Source organism: Macrobrachium rosenbergii, chromosome 30, assembly GCF_040412425.1.
Source record: "Macrobrachium rosenbergii isolate ZJJX-2024 chromosome 30, ASM4041242v1, whole genome shotgun sequence".
In the NCBI taxonomy this organism is placed as follows: domain Eukaryota; kingdom Metazoa; phylum Arthropoda; class Malacostraca; order Decapoda; family Palaemonidae; genus Macrobrachium; species Macrobrachium rosenbergii.
This window is the reverse complement of record NC_089770.1, coordinates 27,504,865-27,513,515: the sequence shown is the minus strand read 5'-3', so window position 1 is coordinate 27,513,515 and position 8,651 is coordinate 27,504,865. Positions and strand designations below refer to the sequence as shown.

General features: G+C 35.3%; 1 long non-coding RNA gene across 1 annotated transcript; it reads left to right on the top strand.

Annotated features, from left to right (window-relative positions):
* Positions 1-1,219: 1,219 nt before the first annotated feature.
* On the top strand, positions 1,220-6,699 carry LOC136855138 (uncharacterized). The gene is made up of 4 exons (XR_010857923.1): positions 1,220-1,310; positions 2,524-2,614; positions 6,050-6,148; positions 6,577-6,699. It is a non-coding gene; the product is annotated as an uncharacterized lncRNA (long non-coding RNA).
* The last annotated feature ends 1,952 nt before the right edge of the window (positions 6,700-8,651 follow it).

Sequence of the window (8,651 nt, the reverse complement as noted above, 5' to 3'; positions counted from 1 at the left end):
GATAAGGGAAATTTATAAGAAATAAATTCACTTGGGAATGCTGGGTTGACGTTTTCTGTACCAGTTTCTAGAAATAATAAAAAATACAAATGTGACATCAGATATAAAACATGTAATTTAACCAACTGGAGGTTTTTCAAATGCGCTGCATGATACAGGTGAGAGAGAGAGAGAGAGAGAGAGAGAGAGAGAGAGAGAGAGAGATATCTTATGAACGGTTTCATTTGGTGGGGTGAGCATTACCTCTCTTGGTCTTCCCGTTTGGAATTAGTTTTAATAGCGGTACACAACTTCAAGGACTACGGAACATTCACGCTTATGCATTCTCTCTCTCTCTCTCTCTCTCTCTCTCCAGCTACAACTCGCAACAGTCAACCTGAATTGTACAAGTTCATCGCTTAGGTCAACAAAGTCAAATTAGATTTCTTGGGAACATACTAATCTTAATCCTCCCTTGCCTAGTCGGGGATCGAACGCTGATCCCTCAGCTAATGAAATGAATACGATACCACTTGAGCTACGAGGTCAGAGGGAGAGAGAAAACGAAAGCAGCCTAATATATTACAGGTAAATGTTTACAAATCACAAAAATATGGGTGGTCTTTTACATAAAGATATCTTTGAGTGTCTCTCTTAATGGGCGGAAATATATCCTTGCCATTCCTCGATCTAAGAAAGGTTGTTCCACCATTTCCTGAACCTAAGAAATGCACGAGTAATTGATTATAGGCTATCTGGCGTCATAACAGTTATTAGGTCCAGAAAAACCATGGAAATTGCACGCCAGTCAGGATTAGAGCGCAAGGTGCTTGGAAACTATACCTGAAATGATAAATAAACTTCTCAACATTCCAGTAAGAACTGAAAACAAGTTTTTGTGTGGACAGATTCAATATTGCGTCTCAATATTTAGTTGCTTTCTTAAGAGAGCCAAAGTTCAAGATAGGCATCATTTATGATATATTTTGCAAAAACCTGAACGGCGAAGAAATGAAGAACCTCCGAATTACGTCGAACTAACTTTTGTTGAAAGCCCCGACCAGTTAGAAAAAGCATTAATATAGTTTGAACAAAATAAAGAGGTAAAGAACATATTCCATAACGAACAAATTTCATAACTGCTTTCAAGGACAAGGCTGATGAGTCACCAGATAGCGCGTCTGCCATTGGTCTGTTGTTTTTGTGGGCGTGGTTTCTCGTGCATAAATAGGGCCTGTAGGCAGGGCATTCCATGAGTGAGTCCTCAGAGTTGATCCGTACTTGGCAGGCATTCCGCGTACTCTGTCTTGTCAAAGTTTTGTGTGTTTGTGGTAAGTCTGAAAACGTGATGGCTTCGGCATTTCATAATCATGAAAGTTTCAGTGTTATGTAAACAGGTGGTGGATGTTTTGCCTTACGAACAACGACGAACAACGCTGTAATATGCGACCTTGCATTGACGTTACCTGTGGCCTAAGTTGGGCTTTCAGAGTTCAGAGGTCCACACTTGACCCCAACATCTTACCAAACTTTATGCAAGGACTCCATTTGTCGTTTTTATTGTTAGAGGCGGCACAGACAGGCTCTTTGTGAAAGATTTGCATCGAATGTCCAAAAAGACTGTTCTTCTTGACTTTGCTCTCGCTTTACGAATAGTTATAATATTCATCCCGACAAGTGTACTGTAATCATTTGTTCTATAAGAGGGCGAGTTTGCTGCTTGCTTCTGGGCTAAACCATTTCTTCCTTAGCCACTGCATTCTTGTTCTTATTTGTTTTTACGTTTATTTCACGCCTTGGTTAATCATCTGCTGTTCACGCATATTCGGAAAGTTACTGATTTCATTCGCAAGGACATTGTTTGAAATGTAGTTTAACATTTTTGATACATTATGAACATGGCAACAACATAAAAAATCCATCCTTCTGATTTGAATATTTTTCATCACAGATTTGTTCAGCTTGATCTAGCATGATATGGAGGAGGGGAGATCCAACAGATAAAAGTCAGGCGCAGGAGGCAATATGTGGGTATTTGACACAAAAATGGCAGAGCCTCTGGCGTTAGGGTGGAGCGTTTCATATTGATGAGATGGGTCACATTCAATCTCGGGACTTCTAATTTGTTGGCCATGTAATCATTTTTTTACCTAATGAAAAAGAAATCAGGAGACGTGAATTGGATGTTATTTAGGTTATTTAGCTAATACTTCGGTAAGATAAAAGATTTATTTCATCACTGGTAGGTGGGCTTAAAATAAATATATAGATGTATGTATGTCTGTATGAATACACTCACGCAAACAAAAACAAATGTACCAATGTCTGCTAGGGTCAAGGGAAAGAACGTAGATCTAATTACATCTTCTCAAAAGGCTTATTGAGAAACCGGAAGACTGTATCCTTTTGGAGGCCCCAGTAGCCGTGGAAAAGGGGATAAAATGATGAGGAAATTAAAAAAACAGAGAGAGAGAGAGAGAGAGAGAGAGAGAGAGAGAGAGAGAGAGAGAGAGAGAGACTAACCAATCTTCCCCTATCTTTCAGATCCGGTGAAATGCGTCTCTTTGTGGCAATGTTCCTTGTTTTTACGGTTCTTCTGGGACTGCTGGCCCAAGGGGAAGCGGAAGCAAGCCCAGTAAGTATAATGTTTAAATTTCATAAGTGAATTCTGTCAGTATCTCAACGCTGGTCTTTGTTAAATGTCCCGATTACTAGAAGGGGGAAGAGTGAGGTATTCATGGTTGTTGTCGGGTAACTGTCTAGTGGTCTTATGGTTCTCGAGGAACAAAAAATCTTTGCGTGTTACACATTCATGGATCTATATTGCGCACACACATATGTGTATGTATGTATGCATGTATGTAAGTATAAATATATATATATATATACAGTACACACACACATATATATATATATATATATATATATATATATATATATATATATATATATATATATATATATATATATATATATATATATATATATATATATATATATATGTGTGTGTGTGTGTGTGTGTGTGTGTGTGTGTGTGTGTGTGTATACATATATATACAGTACACACATATATGTATATATGTATATATATTTATATGTATATATATATATATATATATATATATATATATATATGTATATATATTTATATGTATATATATATATATATATACATATACATATATATATATATATATATATATATATATATATATATATATATATATATATATTATACTGTGTATATTAACCATTATTACAAAGTTATGTTCAAGGATGTAACTTAGAGAAAAAAAGATAATCACTAGTTCAGTCAACCATTGTACAGCTGAGCCATAGAAGCATCTTCAGCAAAAAGTACTTCCACAGTCTTCTACGTCTCCTCAAAGCATCATTAACATCACAGAGACAACCACCTTATTCATCGCTCTATGCAACTACTTTGCTTCATATATATATATATATATATATATATATATATATATATATATATATATATATGTTTGTATGTATACACACACACACATATATATATATATATATATATATATATATATATATATATATATATATATATATATATATATATATATAGATTCTGTTTACTGTTTATAAATTAAAACTTAACTCCACTTTTACTCTTGTATATAGAGCTGTCTCCCTTACGTCTAATTGGAATGTTTTTCATCAGGAAATTACTTTTCCTTTAACGTATTTTTCTAATAACTGTTATCACACTAAGCTCGTCAGCAGGATTATTGACAAATTCCTTAGTAGACAGCTTTCCAATAAACCTAAAAAAGTCGATGTTCTTAGGCTTTCTTTCTATGGCCTTTCTATGACGATTCTTTTCTGGCAGAATTTAACAGCACTGTGCATAAATACTTTGGCGCCTTAAATGTTAAACTTATATCTAATAATCCAAAAACAACTGGCTCTCTATTTCGATTCAAAGATCGTCTGTGTCTCCTCAAGCCCTGTGGTATGGTATACAAATAATGTTGTCCCAGATGCAGGCTGGGAACTTACTAGTATGTGGGCTTTTCTCAGAGGACGGCGAGGGTGCGCGCAGACTGCCACTGGGGCTTTAGCTTTCGTACTGGATGTTCACTTTCCAGCCCTGAACGCTCCAGTATATTCGAACATGGCAAGAAATGTAAAAGTCCAGTAAAGTATGATTTTATTATTCTAGCCAAAACTCCCGCCTAAATGAGTAACTTATTCTTGAGTCTCCTTTCATCAAACTTGTTCCAGAGTAGGACACCCAGTCTGCTGCCACCCGCCTTCTACCTTTCTTAACTACTGTTTTTGTGTATATTTTTAGTTTTTGTTTGTCTGTTGTGGTGGAAGGTCCACCCCAGAGCTCTTCCAACAAATTATAACTGTAGTTTTTATTGCTTTTATTTATTTTCTTGGTCAAATTCTGGGCTTTTATTTCCTGTGTAATTCTATGTAAAGTTTTAATGTCATTTTACTTATGTATGTATGTATTTCTTCATTTTTATTTCAGATAGAAATAAATTTTTTAGACAACTTGTCAATTCATATTTCTTATCAGCAGTGCAGATCCCTGATGTTGCATTCATGTGAATGTGAAATGCGTCGGAATAAATTGTAATGGATCGTCATGTTTGTTTCTGCTGATGCTCTCTGTATACTATATATATGGATATATATTGTATACACACACACACACACACACACACACACACACATATATATATATATATATATATATATATATATATATATATATATATATATTAAACCCGGGTTAGCTCCCAAGAGAAGAGGGGGCAGTTATCACTTTTATATTACCACTTGTACTGATGAATCAATTCTGAACCTCTAATGAAGAAAATTTTCACAACGCTCGGTATTTCGTACACCTCCATACGAGGCCTACTAGCAGTACGTCGACATCCTTACCCACACTGCACCATTCACATCTATCTTACATGCACTCTCTTTCCTGGATGTTGAGGCCTCTCCTTTATCCCTCCTCCCAACTCTTCAGAGTTGAATTATATGCTCTTTTCACCGACCAATTATTGTCTATTATTTCCATTTGACCCCATTTGTTCGTTTAGCCTTTCAGTTCCACTTATACAGCAACTACTGTGTAAATAATTAATCTCTAGCATTACCATATTTTTTCTTTCATTTGCATTCAATATCCATAAGTCACTTCTATTAAGAATATTGGCTAAGCAATTCTTTCATATCATTCCAACCTTGGCTTTCCCAGAAAATCCTAGTATCCTTCTGGTCTTCTGCACACATCCTGCTACTATAGCTTTACTTGTTCTGTGTCTCACCTTGGCATCCATCAGAGTACCAATTAAGACCACATATTCCGTATATAACACTAATTTCTAGTAGCCGTCTGTGTACTCATCTTACCATCATCTGAAATATACAATTCCAAATCCTCTTAAGGATCTACTCATTCTATTCTCTCACCATCCGTAAAAGTATCCTCTTCTTCGTTGTTGCCATTGACGTTCATAGCTTACTCTTGCTTACTTTTCCCCTAAATCTTCTCCTGCAAACACTTTCGAACTCTTCTGTAATTTACTTCACTGTCCCAGTCACTACTGTATCACCTGAAGATATCAGCCATTCCGCACTCTATTCGTTATCTATCTTTTTATGCGACAAAGTGGCACCTCTCCGACTTCTCACCTAATTTCATCCACACTCCTGTAAACCATTACATGTTTCACAATCATCAAAATTCTGTTTCATCAGGCCTGGCAATATGTCCTTAATTCTACACATTCTCAACTCCCTGCACCTTGACTCTATGTCAGTTCTAACATAAGCTTTCTCTAGGGTCATTTCTGTCACATATTGCTCCTTCCCTTTGAATATTTTTTTCATCAATTTTTTTAACAAGAACTTTTTACACATTCTGTACTAAACTTACAATATTCTTCCCTTATCAGTCCTTCAGCCACCTGTCTTGCCTTCTCAGTCCACATCCTAAGCCAGAGCTCCCCTGGTATATTCTGAAAAATGACGCCTTTTTCATTCTTATATTTAAATTGACTGCACTTTGATTTTTCAGGGAAGACTCCCAAAACCAAGACCAACACAATGCTGCCCTCCCCACTGCCCCTGCTGTGATCCATACAACCCCTGTACTTGCTTCGTCCCGTGTCCACCGGTGAGTCAGATTAACTTTACTTCTTGTCTTTCAAACCTAGCTGTCAGCAAGTTTTGCCAGTTTTTTTATTATCTCTCCGAATGAAGTTGGACTGTGCGCATGTGTCTTTTTGCTAAATTCTCTGTTTGTTCGCAAGATATTTCAAAATGATTTTATGAATCTTGGTTAAATTTTATCGAGAGATGGGCTACTGGACCCACACCCCCACAAAAAAAAAAAAAAAAGAAAAATAGATCTGTAGCAGGAAGTGGTTCAGGGATTTTTTTTTTTATATACTGATACTGTTTTGTTATTCTTATTCTTTTTTTGTTCGTATCATGTCAATTACTATTATATTTTTTAAAAATGTATCGTCACACACACACACTTGGGAATAAAACAGTTGTCCTTTGATTAATAATGCCTTCTGTTTTCTTCCCATCTTACAGAAATATTAGCCTGCTGTCCAGTGATGTCACTGGACGTATATGGAAGTTTCTTCTTGAGCTGAATATGAAACTATCAATGGAAACGAAGTGTCTGCTTGTCAAATAATTAAGAGATTTAACACCTGAATTTGTTTGATTGAAGTTAGCTACCTAATGAAATTGTATATATACATATATATATTAATTATATATAAATGAACATATACATACATATGTATGTAGATATATATATATATATATATATATATATATATATATATATATATATATATATATATATATATATATATATATATATATATATATATATATATATATATATATATATATTCATGAAGCTACAAATGCCGCTTCATATCAAATCCACGCTGCCTCGGGAATATCCCCGATGGGGAATTATCACTGAAGCGGAATTTATATGTGATAAATGGACGGGCACTGCCGAGTTCGATCCCGCGAAAAAGATACGCATCCAGCAACTCCAGTCGACGTTACCACTGAGCTAAGTTATTGCTGAGTTTGGTGCACTTTATTTACCCGTCAAGAGCGGGGAAACTGTACTTAGCTTTGGCATTAACCCACCTCCACCATGATAGTTCTTTGGTACGTTTGGAATACGCAGCTCTTTTTATGACATTTTTTATCACACCGTGATTTATATACAATCATGAAGCTACAAATGTCGCTTAATATCAAATCCATGCTGCCTCGGGAATATCCCCGATGGGGAATTATCACCGAAAAGAAATTTATAAGTGTGATAAAAAATGTTGGACTATTTTGCCCACTTTTTATATGCTTCTACTCACTGTCATATGAATAACAGTTTGGCTGTTTTTCTACCAGACAGATGAGAGGGTTCATGGATGAGTTGTAACACTTTCTTTTGTTAAGCTCTTGGCACTAGCTCGAGCGGACAGCCTGTGTTGGTGTAACAGAGGATTGCTCTAACCCATAACACCTTAGAGAATAGACTTCTTGGAATAAGTCTAGACTCAAAGTATTCCATGTAAATATTAGACAAAAGTGGTGAAAGAGGGTTCCCCATAGCCATACCAAATATTTGTTCATGAAAATTACCATTGAAAGTAAATTTACAATTTTTGATACAAAGGGATATCAAATTAATAATAACATTGGTAGGTAATTCTAGATTATACAAGTCCAAATGTTGTGATAAATATTGAAGTATGTCATCAATAGGAACTTTAGTAATTAAAGATGTCACATCAAAACTGGTTAATCTGTCAGTACTGGATAATTCAGTATGGGAAAGTCTAGCATAGAACTCAACAGAGTTTTGTAAATGGGAATTTGAAATAGTACCCAGAATAGGTGATAGTGTTTTAACTATATATTTAGAAAGTTTATAACTAATAGAACTGGTTGAACTGATAATGGGGCAAATGGGAAAATCTCTTTTATGGGTTTTGATTAATCTGTACATGTACGGTAAGGATGGGCCAATCGTTGACACTTTCTCTTTTATTGAACCGAATTCCTTTAGTATAGTTTTTATTTTACCCTCCAGATTTTTTTAGAACTTTATAAAAATAAAGCAAAAAAGACATATTACAATCCAACCAGTGTTAACAAAGAACTTAAGAATATTCTCTGTTTACCATTTCATCTTAATTATCTTAGTATTTAAATAAATAATAATACTTTGAGAAATAAACTAATTAAGAACAGCCCACCCAATTAAAAAAATATTGTATACAGTATTCCTTGCAAAGAATGTAATAAGATTTATATTGGTCAAACATCAAAAGGACTAAAAGTAAGAAGCTCACAACACAAATATGCCATTTCAAGAAGCTTACCAAATTATGGCATTGTGGATCATTGGCTTAAGACAGGCCATACGATGAACTGGGATAAGTCAACGGTTATCTACAAGGTCAATGACCATCGGAAAAGACATCTGCTAGAGACTGTGTTCATTGAAGCTACTTCCACCAGGAATGTTAATCTCCACCCTGGATACCCCTTGATCCTTTGTCCCTGTCTTTTTGTTTAAAGAACATGCTGCCCAGATTAACAAACCGTAACCCTGCCTCCACCTTATGTTTTTG